This window comes from Zalophus californianus, chromosome 3 (assembly GCF_009762305.2).
Source record: "Zalophus californianus isolate mZalCal1 chromosome 3, mZalCal1.pri.v2, whole genome shotgun sequence".
NCBI lineage: Eukaryota > Metazoa > Chordata > Mammalia > Carnivora > Otariidae > Zalophus > Zalophus californianus.
The window spans coordinates 102,786,808-102,806,396 of NC_045597.1; the positions used below are offsets into that span (position 1 = coordinate 102,786,808).

At 42.3% G+C, this 19,589-nt stretch overlaps 1 long non-coding RNA gene across 2 annotated transcripts in view; it reads left to right on the forward strand.

Moving 5' to 3' along the window:
- The window catches only part of LOC113919284, an 86,614-nt gene extending 67,350 nt beyond the window's left edge, over positions 1 to 19,264 (forward strand). For both annotated transcript variants that reach the window (XR_003518934.2, XR_003518933.1), the window contains exon 3: positions 19,150 to 19,264. This is a non-coding gene — a long non-coding RNA (uncharacterized LOC113919284). The remainder of the gene's footprint in view (positions 1 to 19,149) is intronic.
- Positions 19,265 to 19,589: the final 325 nt, after the last annotated feature.

A 19,589-nucleotide genomic window follows, 5' to 3' on the forward strand; every position in this document is an offset into this window, starting at 1 on the left:
ATGGAATTAATTTAGGCCTATTTGATGAGCTGTACAATAAAAATGTATTCTAAATGCTGGTATCAGGGAAAGGAGGTGACACTCCTGTGGGAAGAACGATAGGACTCAGGGTATGGCTGAGTCCATGGAATGCTTTCTATTGTGGCAGGCTTGTACCACAGGAGCCTGTTGGATTAGTCTAGCTTATGTCACCCATTAAAACTTCTGTCTTGCATGAAGCCACCTCTGTTTCCCATTGGTTCTGGGCTGAGTTGGGAGCTGGCTTGGACCTCACTCCTCCATGGCTTTGCTTTCTGTCTCCCTCTCTTGCTAATGTGCCAAGTCTTTGTCATCAACACCTGTCTGTGCCTCATCAACACCTGCCTGTGCCTGTCAAAGACAATAGCCTCTTGCCCTGTTCTTTCTTCTCTTTCTATCCCTTTATCTATCCTTCCTTCCTTCCTTCCTTCCTTCCTCCCTCCCTCCCTCCCTTTCTTCCTTCCCTCCTTCCTTTCTTCCTCTCTCTCTCTCTCTCTCCCTCTCTTTCTTTCTCTTCTTTCCCAGTAGCAGTCACCAAAGTTTATTTGGGGACATCTTGTCTTTTATTTGTGTGAGACAGGAATGTTTCCAGTAACAACAAACAGACAAAAAGTTTTAGAACCAGACTAATTTGGTGGGAGATGCACAGAGATAAGGGATAAGAGTACAGGGCATTGGTATCTCCACCTTTCTGCTCCCAAATGCTGCTGTACTAGACCCTACGTATCACTGACTGACCAACCCACTGTCCCAGGAAGTCTTGTTGAAGGGGCCGCTCTCTGTGGCTCAGTTTTATACCATGTGACCTTGTTGCTCCAAGCATGGTTGATTGAACCACGACAGAATACTTGTACCAAAGGTAATCTGTAAACTGGCCAGTAGCTTGTGGTATGGCCTGGCAGAAAAGATGTGTTTGGTCAATTGTATTTTCTTCCTGAGGATTTCAGCAGATATATATATATATATGATTTCTAGTGGGAGCTGTAGCTAAAAGGCCATTAAATTAAGAGAGACTTGAAATGCCCTAAGCAAACTGTATTTGTGAGCAAGCAAAAGATGTGAGGCAGAGAAAAGATCCGTACAGTTAAGCACCTGAGTGAAGATCTCTAAAATTTCAAGTGTGGATTCCTGCCTTGGATTTAGAACTACTGTTCAATTCAGGCTCTGTGAGGCCTGGCCCTATTATTAGAGCATTATGAGATTCTGTTTCCCTGTTAGCCATGTGAATCCTTATAATAAACCCCTTTCTTGTGCCAGCTGAGTGCATGTAAGAAATGCTTTCGGCTGCAAGGAACAGAAAACCCAACCGGCAGCATCTTAACCATAAGGACATTTATTATTTATGTGACAAAAATTCTAGTTGCAGCTTGATGATGTCATGAAAGATCCAGGAACATTTGCCCTTCTGTATTGCCTTGTGTCTGAGGTTGCTGCAATTCAAGGCATTACAGGATGGTGCCCCTTCAGTAGACAGGAAGAGAAGTGGGTAGAAAAGTCTTTTCACCTTTATGATAATTTTTTTTTTATCTGGGAGGAAAATCTACCCATAAATCCATGGAGATGATGCAAGACTTTCCAAGAACTATACTATAGGGCTCATAGTCTTAGGCTATTTATGAATATCTTTATACTGAAATTGCATATGCAAGTTGATTATTTTGAACCCTAAATGATTTTTTTCCATAGCAGTAGTAATAAGGTTTCCTAGTAAACCCACAAGATACCATAACATACCTGAAGTATGGTATGATTTTACCTTTACCAATTGCTATTTATAAAACTGTTTCTTCACAGTAAGATACATAGTGGATTCCAGGAAGGGGCATGTCTCCCATGATAGGTGATTGGAAATTGAGCCACAGGAGAGAAGGCAGCACTTTATTTCTTCCATATGAGAATCAAAGAAGGTTGGACTGGGAGTTAGGAGCTCTGGATTGCATTTTGCCTTGGCTGCTTTCTTAGAACTATCAGGGTGTCTTTTTCTGTTCTGTCAAAGGAACTAAGGGTCTAAAGGGTCTCAAGGAACTAAAGGGTCTAAACAGATAATCTCGAGAGCTCCTGTGTCTCTAGCATTCAGTATCTCTTTAGAGCAAATTATATGAATTAGGGTACAAAAAATTTGTATGCCATAGGGCAAAAACACAGTTACAAATTCATATTTTTCTGAGGTTTATTCATATGCACAGAATTACATGGTGACATAATTAGTAAAAATGGGCCTCCATGCTAATCTAATGTGGATTTCCCCTGCAGATAACAAAGAGGCCTCTGTCTTTCTCCAAAGGAATGAGCTTGGTTAAACCAGAACAATGTTGTAGTCAGGGAACAGGGTGAAGAGGGTGAAATCCCCCTTCCCTCCAAGCCCTACTGAAGGTAGGAGCAAACTTTTCATAGAGTAGAAGGCTATTCTTCAATGCCTTTGCTACTATAGTTGCTTGTAGTCACACAAGATATCACACAAGAATTGCCTGAGGTCTGAGCAGAGGTAGAGACCCACCCATATGCACCTGTTCCCAGTCTGGTCTGGCCTGGACTTGGTCCTCTTTAGTTCCCAGGCCCATAGCCTGGTGACACCATCCCCACCCCTCCCTTGGAGTATCTAAGGACACTCATACTCCATGGAATGTGTCAATGTCCTTGATGGATAGGCTTATTGTGACCATTTATTTTGGAGAAAGTTGTATTGGGAATTTGGAGCTATTTATATTCAGACCAAAGTATAATTTTGAAACTCTCATTTCTATGTGTAAGCTACCAATTAAGCCATTTACAGTTGTCATTAGAAGTCTCCATGTAAAGTTATGTATAAGATCATAGTGGATAGGACCATAGCTACAGTTATCTAGGTCATTCAGGAAATAGTCTCAACTTTGGGATGAATTTCAAAGGTGATTCAGGTTAATGTCCCTGCCTTTGCCTGACTTTTCTGGGAAATTAGACAGAGCTGACATGCTTCAGAAAAATAAATTATATACTCTACTTAAATGTATGCCTTAAGCTCTACTGCCTAATGTCATACAAAAATTTCACTGATCACTGATCTGCACTGTGTCATTGAGTCTCCTTGAGTCTTAACACAAGTCACTGAAACTTGTTTAGCTTCAGTTCATTCATTCCTGAAATCAAGGATGATAAAAAGTTCTAAAATAGTTGAGTGTTTTTATATTTTTATGTTTTAGTCTTTTGGATGGTAGAGTCTCAATTCCTTGTGGATACCTTATATAGAAGAAATTTATATCCAATTCCCCCCAAATCTTAAGGGTGCATCAGTGTTGACAGTAGTGATTAATATTTAGGGATCATAGATCCCAACATGTTACTAATAGCCAGTTTCAAAATTTCTTTCCTGATTCATCTTTTTACCAATGCTAATATCTAGTAGAAAGGTGTTTATGTCTATATTATTTAAGAAGAATCAAATAATAGAGTATTTTTTAGTAATTTCTAACAGAAAACTTGTTTGCGTCTCTCGCCAGTGTGCACCATGCTCTCTTCCACTACTGAGCAGACTACATGGTGATCTAATATACATGTATGCAGGTCAGGCTGACCCAGCTTTTAGCTTTGGCTTTGTCACCAGCTAATGTGTGGGTCCAGTATATAGTAGGTGCCCAACAAATGTTAAATGCAAGTTTCTTAAATTCTCTGGCCTCAGTTTTCTTACCTGACAATTAAGAGTTTTTGCTTGTGGCAGTTACTATTGGTTGGCTAACCCTGCAGTCATTTCAACACCCCTTTTCTGCCTACTTCTCAGGATAGAAGAGAGCCTGAAAAATGAAATAGGACTTTGCTCAGCCTCCCTTGCAGCTAGGCCTGGCTCATGTTACCCAAGGGCAGTCTGCTGGAGGGTTTCTGAGAAGTGTTATTTTCCTAGATAAAGTGCCAGAGACATGGGAAGAAAACCTGCTCTTTGCCTTCTGCTTCCTGCCTTGAAAGCAGTTGTGGGGGGTAAGAGATGCCTAGAATTGTGACAACCATCTTTCTTCCATGTGTAAACAAGCATGAGAATAAAAAGCCAGTGGTCCGAGGGTCGTGGGGCCTAGAGACAAAAAGAGGCTAAGCCCCTGGCCACACTGTTGAGCCATTGCATCAACCTTTGAACTGTTTATCCATGGACTTCTTATTATATAATCATATATCTGTAGCTCTTAAACAAAGTCAAGTTTAGCTCTAACAAAGTCAGTTTTTTTTCTTCCTTACAGCCCACATCACATCTAGAAGCATCTTAATCACTACAAAGTGATGATCTGTAAAGTTACTTTGTTCTATGGTTCTTTTTTCTCCAGTTCTGACTGAATTAAATGTTTTCTCAGTATTGTCTAATTATAGATGAGTTTCATTTCCTTTCCTGTGTTGTAGTAGAGGTGCTAATGAGCACCAAAATAACAATAAAGTTAATTAATAGGAGGAAAAAAAAGTAGGAAATTAAGATTTCAAAATAACTCACACTTACATATTTAGAAAATACAGGAGGAAGCTGGGGTGCCTTGGAGAGATGATCTCCATTTCCGCTGCCTAGTCCCAGAAGACTTAGGATGCTTTGTGAGTAGGAATATCACAAGAATTTTCGCAAGTCACTTTCTCCATCCTATGAAAGAATTTTAACCTCAACAAATCCCCTCCCCAAATAATCCAAGGAGGAGGGTGGCTTCCCTGAATAGGATGGAATATCCAGTGAAGGAAGTCACATCAGGACAATGGAGGAAAAAAATCTGGTTTTGTATCTGCATTGTGTCTCTAATTCTAGTATCTGATAGCCCTTTACAAAGTCCAAGAAGATAGAATTGAAAAGCAACTGTGGAAGTACCTGTTCAAAGCCATTTTTTGAGCTGCCCATATGGGGTACTGGTTAGTTTCCTCTGGGAGGCAGAGTGCCCAATAGCATCAAGAGGGATGGTGTAGGTTTGCTTGAGAACAGAATTCGTGCCCCAACATCTGTGAAGGTTTTGCTCTATTTGAGTTGCTGTGAATAACGGGGCTTTCCATAAACATATGTTGTAACCATGTGGACTAGGTTGACTAAAACGAGTCTGCTCTGGGTGTTCTTCCTGTAACCCGCCTGACCTGATGCTGAGACTCAGTGTGTGCCTTCTGGTGAGAGTGGTCAAAGCCCTTTAGGCCTCACCAAAAAATATGGTTTTGACTAGATCGTTCTTAGATAATAATTTTTTAAATGGACTAAATCGTCAAAGTCATTGATAAAACAAAAATACGTTAAAAGAATATTTCTCAATCACGCTTCCCTTTTATTTTTTTTACTAATCTCACATACACAGAGTTGTAAATTTTCTCCCTTCAGGTGCATATATACCAGTTCTCACACTTACCTAAGTTTACAGTCAAAGAAGAAATGCAGTTGTTTGTGAGGTTGGTGCAAATGTAAAAACTCTGACCTAGAGGGGGCGCCTGGGTGGCTCAGTTGGTTAAGCGACTGCCTTCGGCTCAGGTCGTGGTCCTGGAGTCCCGGGATCGAGTCCCGCATCGGGCTCCCTGCTCAGCAGGGAGTCTGCTTCTCCCTCTGACCCTCTTCCCTCTCGTGCTCTCTGTCTCTCATTCTTTCTCTCTCAAATAAATAAATAAAATCTTAAAAAAAAACCAAAACTCTGACCTAGAGAGGTAGACCAGTCATGGGAGAGGTGATGAATGACTGATCCTGAGCTACTTTTGTCACCTTTCTGGGCCTGAGTTCCTAATCTGTAAAGGGGAGCAAATGTCCTAAAATTACCTTTAGGATAGTTTCCCATAGGTCTAACGTGCCATGGTTCTAGTGAGTCTTCTGAATGAGGGTAAGGCTAGTCATGACTTTTTTTCTAAAATGTTCTTCTTAAACTCTGAAAATGATTTCAAAGGAACAAATCCCTTGTAATTTCAAAAGGATTTTGAGTAATACTTTTTTACCACAGTGAAAACACTGCATTGTTTTCTGTAGGCAACTTACATCTTGAGCAAGCTTTTACTATGTTCCTTTGGTACTTAGTATCTCTTTTAAAATAGCGATGGCTGCCACTGCCTATAATATGATACCCATCTTTAGGATACTACTGAAGCCAAGCCTTTCTTTTTTGAAAATAGTTTTAAATACATGTTTTGATGCATATAATGTAATGAATCATAGGGATTTATTTAAAATATAAACAGGTTGCAAAAATTATTTTTAGAGGGGACAGGAGGAAACATTGGGAGGTAATGGATATGTTTATGGCATAGATTGTGATGATGGTTTCATAGGTGTATATTTATCCCTCACCTCATCAAGTTGTACATATTAAATATATATAGCTTTTTATATGTCAATCATACCTCAATGAAGTGGTTTAAAAATTATTTTTAGGTTTTTCTAGTACATCTCTGTTAACTGGTAGCAAGTATTAGAATTACATGATAACATGTTTACAGAGCCCATGTTAGCTTTCATAATAGAAGCTGCAAAGTCTTGTAGAAAATCTTAAAAACCTCAAGAATATAACTAATAACTATCTTTTAAAAGCAAGTTTTAACAGTATGTTAAGTTATTCTATGGAACACGAGAGAAACCTAATTCATGGTAATGACAATGATGATGAAAGTTGCTATCATTAATTGAGTGCCTACTGTTTGCCAGTTGATTATTATATCCAGCATACTTTCTAATTTTTATAATGATATGAAGAAAGTATTATTAACCCCATTGTACAAATAAAGAAACTGAGATTCAGAAATGCTGGGGAGTAGCACTGGCACTTGAACTCGGGTCTGTCACACTCCTTCCATTATGCCAGGCTGAAAGGCGTTTCTGTTAATTGCTTTAGCAAAAAAATATATACAGTGAAGAGGCCTGTTGGGCCCAAACCATGGTATGAAAAGCTGTAAGATAAGCAGTCTGAACGGAAGCCCTATTTTAGTAGAAAAGAAACTGTTAGACGAGAGTAGGGACATGAAAAATGGCAGCAAATACACACAATACTGTTTTGTACAAGACACTGTTCTAAGTACTTTATGACTATCAGTACATTTAAAACTCATAAAGCCTTATGGGATAGGTGCTATTATTATCACCCTGGTTTTCCAGATTAAGAAACAGGGGCGTAGAGAGGTTAAGTAGCTCACTCAAGATGGTAAATAGTAGAGCTGGGATTTGATCCCAGGCAATCTGGTTCTGGAGTTCATGTTCTTAAACCCCTCATTCTGCTACCTTTATCTTGTGTTTAATTCTTCTTATAAGAAACAATCTAATAACAGATCCTGTTGAGCCTCCTATAAACCAGGGTAAGAAGGCATTTGAAGATCCCTTAGATGTGTTATTAGTTTTTGATTGGAGTAGAAGGAGGGAATATTGTCCCTTCTATGGCAGGAAGATTTCTGTGTACTTGTACAATGCCCAAGCAACACCGTTTGCCTCTTAAGGGTGGATTGGGTAGAATCACCAAGGTAATAACCTCCCTGTCTCTATCCAGTCTTCTCCACACTCTCTCCTCCATGTCCTTAAAATAGGAAATAATCAGCACCCCAATGAGTTTTGTAGTGGTTGCTGTTAGGTATACATAAGTATAAAATATTATTTCTGCCCTTTGGAAGTTCATTGGGTAGTCAGAGGCGGGGGCAGGGGGACCAATTACACAAAATTAAGGGCAACATGATTGGGAACCAGTGTGGCCTGCAGTTGTCCAGGACGGCTTCACTGGAGATGTAGGATTACTCTGGGCCTTGAAGAACAGTTACAGTTTGGCCAGGCAGCAGGAAAAGGAAGGATGTCAGAAGTAGAATGAAAAGAAGAGGGTAGAAAGACACTGTGGCTGAAGGGGCACCATCTTTCCCACTCCCACTGCATCTCTTTGTGGTGTGTGTCCTGCTGTTGCTGAGTACCTCTGATTTACCCTTAGGAGTCCTAGACCTTCCTTAGACTCAAGAAGCTGGGTGGCTAACATAGTCCCATGTGCAAAATGGATGACTTGGGTCCAATAAGACGTTCATCTTCTAGTGAGTTCTCTATGAAGAAATGAAAATTATGTATTTGAAAAAAGTCAAGGGAGTAGCTACAATGGGTGGGCATTGGCACAATGACTGGATGGGATTGAAGTCTTAGGTTATGAAAGACCCAGTAATTACATAGTGCAATAATGTAAAACTGGACAAGGACTACAGTTTACTCTGCACTCAAGAGTTCATGACAACCATATTATTCCTTCACAGAAGTACCCAAAGACCAATACATTTTAATCTGTAAAATGGGGATAATGGGGATAAATGGGGTTAATAATGTCTGTATCTGACTCACTGGGTTGTTGTGAAGATTAAGTGACTTAATATACATAAAGTGCTCAGCCAGTCCCTGTTGGTTTATATTATACACATGGAGACATGTTTTTAGGAAGATGTGCTATCTAGCTACAGAAATGATACAGGCCACATGTGAAAAATGTATGCTGAAAGAGGTGAATTTCAGAATTGGGGACCAGAGGGACAGATTCTTTTCCAGGGCCTAACGGGATATTTAGGAGAAGATATGCTAAGTCTCCATTTCTTTCAGACTATAAAATGAGTAACTTTCTTTAAGAAATATCATGTGAATTCAGGTCTGATTTATTTGAGCACAGTGGAGTACATAAGAAATAGAATTTGCTTTATTTTACACACGTTTTTAACAGCCTGGTAGTTGTTTAACAAAACTTTATTATATTTAACATGAAGCGAAAATCAATGAAAGGCTACAAAAACAATCCCAATATGATAACTCAGTAGCTCTCATTCTTTTTTGAAAATTATCTGCATTTTGGGGAGGGAGGGAAGATAAGATCAGAAAGATTACAAAGGAGGCTTTAATTAGATCTGTAACATCTTATTTCTTAAAACAAAGGAGTTGAAGCAAAAAGGCATAGTGTTAACATTTGTTTAATCTGGGCACTATTAGATTATTTCTCTACCATGTTGAAGACTTTCATCTTTTATCTATAAAGAAGTAGCCCCCAGCTCATCTTCTCTTGCCCTATAATTGACTTTGTGCCATATTCCCGCCCCCACTCCCACTTTGGTTCCACAAATTTCTCTATCCCTACTAGAAACAGTAGAGTGTTTTGCATCTTTCTCTTTGGGGATTTCCACTTCAGCCTGACCAGTTTCGGTAAATACTAACCCCATTTTTCCTTTCACCTCAGCTAGCCCACTTCGTAGCAGCTTTTTGCAAGGCTTCATTCTGAGGGTAAGATGTCTGCACCCACTCCCCAGTGACGCAGCAGACATAAGAAACCTACTAAAAATGAAACTTCAAAGGCAGTCTTGATCCGTGTGAGCATCAACACCATGGACAGCTGTGGGTAGATTGTGGGGGAAGGAAGGCAGTCAAGGGGTGAGATGAGGGATATGTCACCCAAGTGCCAGAGGGCTGGGGGCCTGGTGGGGGGTGGGCGGTGGGAAGGGCTTTCGCAGCCAGTTCCAGGCCCACTTGTCTTGCCTTGGTGTTGGAAGGCAAGCAAGGAGACAACTTGCTGATTGGATAAGAGCTGGTTGGATGACTTGTTAGCCCTGCTGGCCCTCTACCTGATGCTTACTTGAGTCAACATGCAACTTGAGCTTGTTGGTTTGTGAAGAGGAAAGAGGTCCCTTGAGTTGCATGGACTCTAGAGCCACCTCTCTATACTGACAAACCTCTAACTAGCATTGAGCCCAGTGCATAGTAGATTCTCCCATGTGCTTATTGAGTGAATGACCATTGTACCCTAATTATAAATATTAAAAGCAATAGTAGCCTTTCAGAGCATATAGACTTTTTGGTGTCCCTGTTTCCTCCTTGTTATACAGAGTGACCAGGGGCTGTGCTCCCTAGTGAAAGTGTTAGGGTATGTGAAAGCATGCTCTAAAGGTTGTCCTGTCACACACACCAGGTCAGGTTTCCCTTGAATTCTCATGGTTAATCCTTTTTCAAATGTAAGGCCCTGAAAGAGACAGCCCATGTCTTCTGCAGGCTTTTGGATGCCCTGCCAGGACCTTATGGGCTCTCAATATTGATTTTATAAATTAATAAATCTGCCAACCAAGTTTTACTTGGTTGGCAGATACAAAAACGGTTGTTATTTCCAGGGAGAGAAGGAACTGCTGAAATTGTTATCTTTGACTCCGTATTGTCTTTTATCTCCTGTTCTAGATAACAGGCTTCCCCGTTTTGTATTTTATAGTCAAATAAGCTAATTAAAGATTCCCCTTTGACTATTTTGCTATCTCAGTGCACTCACTTAGAGTTGCTTCCTTCAAATAGTTTGCTTCCAATACTTTAATTGTGAATTCCAAATGACATCTTCATTTTGCTTGAGAAAGAAAGTTGAAAGGATATTTTGAAAATGTACAGATTGCTCCTCATTGATTTACTCTTTCCTTCAATAAAAATGTCAGGATCCACTCCCTAACTATGTCGTCCTGGATTAGCTGCTTACCCAGCCCATCTCTGCCTCACTTTCCTCCTATGCAAAAGAGAGCCAGTAATAGTACTTATCCCATGGGTTGCCATAGAGATTAAAACTTAACATAAAAAACTTGCCCTCAAGAATATGACCGTCTAGTTGGGGAGACATTGACTATAAATGATGTGAAATAACACCACAAAGTTGAGTTGCCAAGTGAATGTATGGATGACAAACACTCTGGAGCCATCTAAGCTCAGAAATGATTTTCTCCATCCTGTCCTATCCCTGATACACTCCCAGGCCAGGCAGAGCCTCCTGCAGAGCCCCCACCAGCTGAACTCCTAGCTCATCCAAAGAGCCCTTCTGTTCCAGTTCTGCCTCCTAGCTCGCCTGAGTGGGCAGCACTCTTGGCCAAGCCCTGAACCTCAAGGCTGGTGGTGTCCCCCTTCTCTCGACCAGCACAGGCTTCTCCTTCTCTAAGAAACCACCCTCTTTCTCCCACTCTGACATAGCCTTGCCTGGGGAGAAAATCTCTCCCTGGGTTGCCAAAGCAAAATTCTTGCTTGTTCTTTACTAAAAACTTGTAATTAGCTCTAGCCATTAATAGATGTCAGCCTGGGAACACCAATTCAAAAGGGTGGTGCTGGGAAAAGGGGGTGTTTTTTGTCCACTTGTGTCAGAGGACAGTCAACTTTTGACATTAGTCAGGAAATAAGTCCCTCTCTAGTCTAAATTTGTTTAAATTTATTTTTGTCTTTTCTATTGCTTTTTGTCTTTGAGGTTGCCAATTTCAAATATTCCTACAGTTGGCCCTTTAAGCTCAAACTATATCAAAGTTAAGCACTTTTCTTACTCATTTTATTCCCTATGATCTTCCTAAAGTTATTCTCACTAATCTCCAATGCTCACCCCAGGGCACCGGTACCAATATTTTTATTGCTTACTATAATGCAGTTTCTGCCACCTCTTTAAGGTCACAAAATGAACTAACCTTGTTTAGGATCTTTGAAATGACAGATGTTAGGTGAATTTTCTATCACTTTGAAGCAATGGAAAGGTAGAGTGAGTGACAGGTACAATCTAAAATTTAAATGGTTTGTGGGACTTGTCTGTCCCTCAGAGTTCAGAAAGAATACGTGGTGTTTCCCATGGAGACTTTGCAGTAGGCAAAGGCATAGATCTGTCACCCAACCACACGATGGCTATGCGAAAAACATCACTCTTCCAACTTATTAATTTAAATAGGCAAAATAAGCCAATGCTTGCCCCAAATGTAGCCATCAGAATGGAGATGTGTGCACATCCCAGACTCCTAGGAACTGGAAGAAGGCCATCCTGGGAGGGTGGGACTGTATCTCTTCACTGATGTCTCTGCATCCCCAAATATGGGTAAGTTCTGGTTAAGAAAAACATGGAGGGTAAAAACATCTTGAAAAGGAAATGAGCTGAGACTTATGGGTAAAGGCTCCTAGACCCAGCTGCCTGGGAGGGAGTCCTCGAGGTGCTAGCAACCAACTCGTGTAAGTACTTCTTTCTTTCTTCCCTTCAGATTCTCCATGGGAGGTCTGGACTTAGGGTACCCAGTTTCCACATATTTTGACAGGGTGTGTCAGTTCAAAGGCTTAGAGCAGAGCTTCAGTGCTGGGGGAAATTGAGCTCATTAACGTATTCCACTGCACACACCAGAAAGCTCACAAAATGATTTGCATGCCTAATGACTGTGCTTAAGTTCTATTGCCTCAGTAGATGCTTCCTCTGATGTCCAGCCCTTCCTGATCTCTCGAATTTCTGATCCCCTCTAGTATCTGATCTGAATCATGTACCCCTATCTAGTTATCTGCAGCCCTAGCTGTGGAAGTGCTCACAGTTAGTTGGGTTTAGCTATTGTACATAGGTGCTGGTGTACAAATCTGTGCTCCCCAACCAGATTATACATTCACTGAGTGCAGGCAGGATCCCTATGAGTCTTTGTATTCCTGGAAACACAAAGCACAGTGCCTAGGGGAGTAAAAGCAGAGTTAGGGCATTAATCCCTGTCTTTCAGATAAAGACAATTTGAATGAAAGAAAAAGGAAGAATAGAGAAGACTCTAAACAACAGTTCTTTTCAGGGGGAACAGTCTTCCCAGTGGTACCTTGCCTGAAAGGCATCCTTTCCAAAGCCATGGTATTGGGAAAATGGCCTCTCAATATGCCATGTGATGAAAACAGATGAATGGGTGCTTCCCAAGGGTCAGGGCATACTGAAAACAGGACAGAGAGGCTTATATGAGGATTGTTCAGACCAGAAGGGTGTATGGTCAGTCAAAGTTCACTGGTCAGTGTGACCGCAAACCTCAGGGGGACACTTAGTGCTCCCGAGTGATCCATTTCTGATTGGCACACTCTTTGTTCTCTTAGATGTCTATTTTACACCTTCTCTCTCCTAAACCATCAGCACCTCCTTCCCCTTCCTTACTCCCAGATGATGACTTTGCTTCTTATTTCTTACTGAGAAAATAGAAACATTCAGAAGAGAACTTCCACTAGCCTCCTCCAAGATAACTACTGTGTCCATCTTCCCTGTCTTCCTTCTCTGAACCCAGAATGAACTGACTGTGCTCTTATTTAAGGCCACCCTCTCTCGACTGCATGATTGGCCTTTTTCTCTTTCCTACATTATTTTTTCCCCTCTCTACTGGATCATTCCCACGAGCTTACAAATCAAAATAAAACAATGCCTTCCTTGACCCCATGGCCCCTCCTGAATTTTCTGCTTCTCATTATAGCAAAATATTCAAAAGAATTGTATTTTACCTCGACTCCTTTTGCTTTCCTCCTATTCCATCTCTTGGATCCACTTAAATCAGGTTTCACTTACACCGCCCTACCAAAACAGCTCCCTTCCTGTTCACCAATGAGCACTATTTTGCTAAATCCAATGGTCAGTGCTCAGCCCTATCTGATGTCAACACGGCTGATTACTCCCTCTTTTTTTGAAACACTTTCTTCACTTAGTCAATGGGGTCACTCTTTGAACCCCCTCCTACTTCATTCAGTTGCTTTTGCTGGATCTTCTGAACTCTAAATGATGGTAAGCCCCTGTGCTTAGCCCTTGGGCCTCTTCATCTGCACCAACACTCCCTCATGAGATGATGTTACCCAGGTTCATGACTTTAAATACCACATTTAGACTGATAATTCCTTAACATATAACTCCGGTCCTGACCTTTCCTTTAAGCTGCAGAGCTGAAAATCCATTGCCTACTTGTCATCTCCACTTGGATATAGAATAAGCATCTCAAATCAACATTTCTAAAACCAAACTTCTGACATCTCACTGCCTTTGTATTGTAGTCAAAGCTGCTATCATTTCTTGCCTAGACAATTAGAATTGCCCATTATTAATTTTCCCCGCTTTCATTTTTACCCCTCTGTAGTGTATTCTCCACATAGCAATTAGAATGATCCTTTTAAAACTAAGGTCAGATCATGTTATTTTTCTGCTCAAACTTTCCAATGGCGTCCCATTTCTTTCAGAATAAATTCTAAAGTCTTTACCATGATCTAAAAGGCTGTCTTAGGGGCGCCTGGGTGGCTCAGTCATTGAGCGTCTGCCTTCGGCTCAGGTCATGATCCCAGAGTCCTCGGATTGAGCCCCGCATCGGGCTCCCTGCTCCACGGGAGGCCTGCTTCTCCCTCTCCCACTCCCCCTGCTTGTGTTCCCTCTCTCGCCGCGTCTCTCTCTGTCAAATAAATAAATAAAATCTTTAAAAAAATAAAAAATAAAAATAAATAAAAAGCTGTCTTAGTCCATTTGGGCAGCTATAAGGAAGTACCATAAACTAGGTGGCTTACAAACAACAGAAATTTATTTCTCACCATTCCGGAGGCTAGAAGGCCAAGATCAGAGTACCCGCATGGTCAGATTCTGGTGAGGGCCCTCTCCTGCATTACAGACTGCTGGCTTCTCCCACGGTAGAAGGGATGAGGGAGATTTTGGGGACCTCTTTTATAAGAGCACCGATCCTACTCGTGAGGGCTCTACCCTTATCAGCTACTAAAGGCCCCACCTCCTAATACCATCACACTGGGAATTAGGATTTCAACATATGAATTTGGGGGGCACATAAACATTCAGTCCATAACAAATGCCCTAGCTAATTTGGCCCACTGCCACCTCTCTGATCTCATTTCTTATCCTTGCCTTCATCCTTGTACTCCAGGCACCCTGGACCTTGTGTAGCCCTTTAAACTCTCTAAGAAAACCCTTCCTCAGGCCTTTGCCTTTGCTGTTCCCTCTCCCAGGAGTGCTCTTCCCCTGATATCCATATGCCTTACTCCTTCCTTCTTTTGTGTCTCTGCTCAAACATCATCTTTTCAGGCATGGCTTCCCTGACTACCATCCACTGTATACTAATTAGCCCTCTTCCCCTTGCTTATCATTTGACATGTGTATGGAACAGCGTCCTGGTAAGAAACAGATGACACATTCACTGGGGTAATTTAATGAAAGAACTGCTTTCAAGGATGTGGCCAGAGTTAAGAGAATCAACCAAGGAAGGTTAAGCACCTAGGGTTTAGCCATGGTGGGATGCTATCTTAAGGAAAGCTTGGTGACCCTGAAGGGACAAAGGAAGGAAGCTGATACTAGAACCCAGAGAGAGCTGTAGCCATGATGGAGGGGACTTCCATCAGAAGTGGTCTTCTGGGGGCCCCTGGGTGGCTCAGTCATTAAGCATCTGCCGTCAGCTCAGGTCATGATCCCAGGGTCCTGGGATTGAGCCCCACGTTGGGCTCTCTGCTCCGCGGGAAGCCTTCTTCTCCATCTCCCACTCCCCTGCTTGTGTTCCCTCTCTTGCTGTGTCTCTCTCTCTCTGTCAAATAAATAAATAAAGTCTTTTAAAAAAAGAAATGACCTTCTGTAGAGGAACAAATGACCACCCAGTAGAGTGAGGTCCAGGAGAATAAAAACCTTTTCTTCTTGTTTTGACCTCCCATCTCTTGCTGGTACCCCACATTGGCCAAGCCCACCCAAAAGCTGGAGGTCAAGGCAGCCCATGTGATGCAATAGGTAGAGGTCAACTTCTTGATGCAAAGTGGAAAAGATGCAAAGTGTAGACCTGGAGTGGCAAAGAGAGACTGTCTAACACATATTACCTATCTGTTTATTTGTTGATGGTGTTTTTCTTTCAGTAGATTGTAAGCCCTGTAGAAACAGGAACTAAAACAGTGCCAGACACAAAGAAGGTGCTCAATAAACATTTTAAAAGTAAATGAATGGATAGCATATGGCATGTAGGGAGATGGGCAGCAAGGTGTGGTCTATGAGGTCAGGACCCTGTGACCGTGTCTGAGGGTGGGAGGTTACTTGGAGAACTAGGAAATCTGACAGCCCTCTGCAGGGGCAAATGGTCAAAACTGGACTCAACAGCCCAGAGTAGGCACCTCAAAACTGAGCCAACTCTGGGATTCTGTAGGACACACAAATGTGCTGACTCTAAGAAGCTGCCAGCTGCAGCAGCAACAGCAATAGCAGAGAAAATTTGCTGGCGAAACGAGAAAGTTCTTGCATTATAATCACTAGAAATCAAAAAACACAGAGACCCCAAAAGCCCTGTTGTAGTCATCAGGAGGATTAGTGTAAAAAGCAAGAAGCAGATAAACTGGATCCCCTTTGTGGCCCATGCTTGGGGCATGTGGGGTTGCCCTCATTTACCTGGGCTTGGCACTGTAGCCTTAGTAGGCAGACCTGGTGCCTTTATCCTTTCTACACTAAAAAATCAAAACATATTCATGTTTTGTGATTTTTAAAAAGAGTATATGGAAGATTTCAGAGAGAAAACAGAAAAAGTAATTTCTATTGCACACTACATAGCGAACAACTGCAAATATGGTCATGACAAGTTTGTTTGCTCAAATTCCTTCCTCCTTCTCCATCTCCTCCACCTTTTCCATCAGACAACTCAGTTCAGTCCCCAGTTTGTATGCCTGTTCAGTCTACAAAGCAGTGGCCCTCTTTGGAGGACAGTTTAGGCAATATCTATTGCCTCTAGAGAAGGCTCCTATGGGTCTGACTCCCAACTCCAAGGAGCAAATAAAATACTTCTCTCAAGTACCCACATCGTCTTTCTGACAAGAGGACCATAAATGGAATTTTCTCTAATTCATTACATGTACATAAAGACCTTATCTAGGACAAGAGGTTGTTCAACAACCCATGTATAGGTCCTTCATCTTCTTCCTTTTCATCTCACTCATTTTGTTAATTCTTCAATTGCAAGTTAAAAAAAGCCCCTCAAGTACTGTCAACCAGACATCCCGAGGCAGGGAGACTCACCTCACATCAGCACTGATGTATGTGCTGAGGCAGGACACTCCCATCTGAGGCCCCCGGCCCGCCTGTTGCACAGATGCCGGGTACAGCTCAGGCACCAGCTGTGTTACACTGGAACCAGCTGGGGGGTGCACAACAGAGCAAGAGGCACTGCTCTGTAAGAGTCTTCAGCCTCTCTTGGATACCAGGGTGGAAGTGAAAGATTGTGTCAAAATGCGTAGCAGAGACAAGACCGGTCATACTGGGAGATAGCACGTGAATAAGAAGCATCAGCTTAGAAAAGTCTTCTGGAGAATGTGGGTACCCAGGGGGACAAGATGCAGTTCACATGAGGAGCTGTGGTACAAGACTGAGGTGAATTTCACTTGCTGGGAAGACATCTGAAGCCCCCAAGTTACTGAAGAGCTTCTTCTGCTCACAAAGCAGAGAGAATGTTCAAGGTCTCTGAAGTTAACTCAGCAGAAGGCAGTAATGGGACAGAGGGAAGGCCAGTCTGGCTGAAGCCCTGGGCAGGGGGAGGATAGCTGAGGGCCAGACACTGCGGAGGGGACAGGTGATGAGAAGGTTAGGGAAGCACACTGGTTGGAAGGAATATTGTCATCCTGCCCTTGTGTGGCCTTGCCAATGGTGTTTCATCTGACCTGAGAGCAATGATCCAGAGGGGCAGTATTATCACAAATTTGGGGTTAAGTCACTCTTTCTCTGAAAATTCTCTTAAAAATCCAGCCATTCTCAAAATTTGTGATATTTTAGCCCTGCATTGGGTTTCCTGCTCAGTGGGGAGTCTCTTTCTCCCACTCCCTCTGTCTCTCTCTCCCTGCTCCCCACTCATGCTCACTCTTTCTCAAATGAATAAATGAAATCTTTTAAAAAATTTGTGATATTTAAAAAAAACTTTACTGTAGAGTTTATGCACTTATTTATTCCCTGTGATATGAATGTACCTTCTTTCAACAAATTTGCCATATTCACTTTTGTCTGAAGAGTCAATATAGATGTGCTCCATTTTCTGTGCTCTGGAGTGTATGACCAACCTTCAAAATCCTTACAACTGGCTTTCCCTTGGGTCCATTTGAATCAAAATCACCCTAGAATTGAATCAGTGAGGGTGAGGTGAATAGAGAAGCTGTGGCTGGGTGTGTGCTCCCAGGGGAATTTGCAGGGTTGGTTTATGCCAGTTGGTTGACATTCTCAAGAACTGATTTATCCAGACTCAGGGATGGACGATGGAGAAAGGCTCACATCTGCACTGCACTTAGATTGCTTTGAGCTCCAGGAACTAGCACGGTCTAGGGAGCTAGCCTGTGGAGGGAAGCAGAAGAATCAGCCTGCAGTTGAGTGGACCTCCCTTAAAGAGAGACATCACCCAGGTCTACATGGGCCATGCAGTGAAATGGCAGAGCTGGGCACAGCATGGCACAGACTGCGGATGGGTGAATTCCAGAAGCCAAATTCCATTAAGATGTAGCACTGCTATATACTTCCAAAAGTGCTGGACAACCTGAATTTGGGCCCAGGAGACAGACTCTCACTGACAAAGTTTCAGCAGACTGCTTTGAACTGTTGGGAGTGTCCAAGGCAGTGAGCAAGGGGCAGCTGGTGGGCACTCGGTAGACTGACTTGACCGTGGGAAGCTTCTAAACTCTGCCCTGCACACAACTGCTCAGCCCAGAGCAGCTGCTCAGAAAGGGGAAAAAAAAAATAATTAGACACCACAAGGCTCCCTTATGGCTTAAGAGTCTCTTTACCTCCTGGTCTAAAATAGCCCCCCCCCCGCCCCACCTTGCCAGTATGTGGTGCTTTGGGCTATGGTTCTTTGAGTTTCTGTCTCATTCAAGATGTCTTTGAAGCTAGACTCATTGTAAGCCAGGCTGGGATAATAGAGGGCAGGTTGTAGCTTGATCTCCATTCATATTTACAAAGTTGCTTAAAAAAGAAAGCGAATCATGGTGTCCCAATACCCAGGTGACATGAATGCTGTTACAAATGTCCTCCCCAGGGCCAGGTAGTTCTGAGTGGTCCTCTGTCTTCTGTTCTTGTCCTTGCTTCACCTTCCCCATTCTGTTAGGCTGTCTGCCTCCCACCCTCCCTTCTTTCTCTCCTTCCTTCCTGTTTTTCCTTTTTCTTATTCACATATTTTACATAGGGCCTGACCCTGTCACTACCCCAGGTTTGATTAACTTAGCCAAACCCTTCATCATACCCAGCTGCTGATTTCAGATGCAGACCGGGGAGATACAAAACTGTCAAACGGGGAAAATGAATGAGCGGTAGATAAATGGGGAGAACCGCAATTTGCTCAGGCACTGCCTGCCACTTGCCTGGCTTATAATTAGAGGTGTAAGAAATGTGTTTTTCCTCCTAGTTTCGGACGCTGTTTTCCTCTCTCACAAAAACATTTGAATCCTGTCTTTAGTGTGATCTTGTGCTATTTTGCCGGCAGTTCCACAATAGCCACCAACTTCGGGACTGCCGAGAGAAGGCAGCTATCTCTGCCAGAGAAAATGCATTCCTGAACCTGACATCTGGGTCTTGCAGCTGGAAGGAAGGAGGAGACAAAAAAGAAATAGTCCTGAGTGTCATCAAAGGCAGTTGATGGTGCCAAGTGAGTATGGAAATTACATACAGTACAGATGCCATTTTCAACATCAGACAAATAATGCGGCTATTTAGAAAAACAAAGATGTGCTTAGAAATTGATCATCCATGTACGTGCAATGAAAATGTTTGTAGCTTCCAGAGCGATAGGAATGGGCTGAGTGCTCATTTCCAAATGACTCACGTTTTTTTCTGACTGCATTCTGAAAGGGTAAGGCTGAAGTAGTCAGATTTTCCCTCCTTTTTTTAAAAGGAGGGAAAAAGTAACTTTACAAACACTCCCTA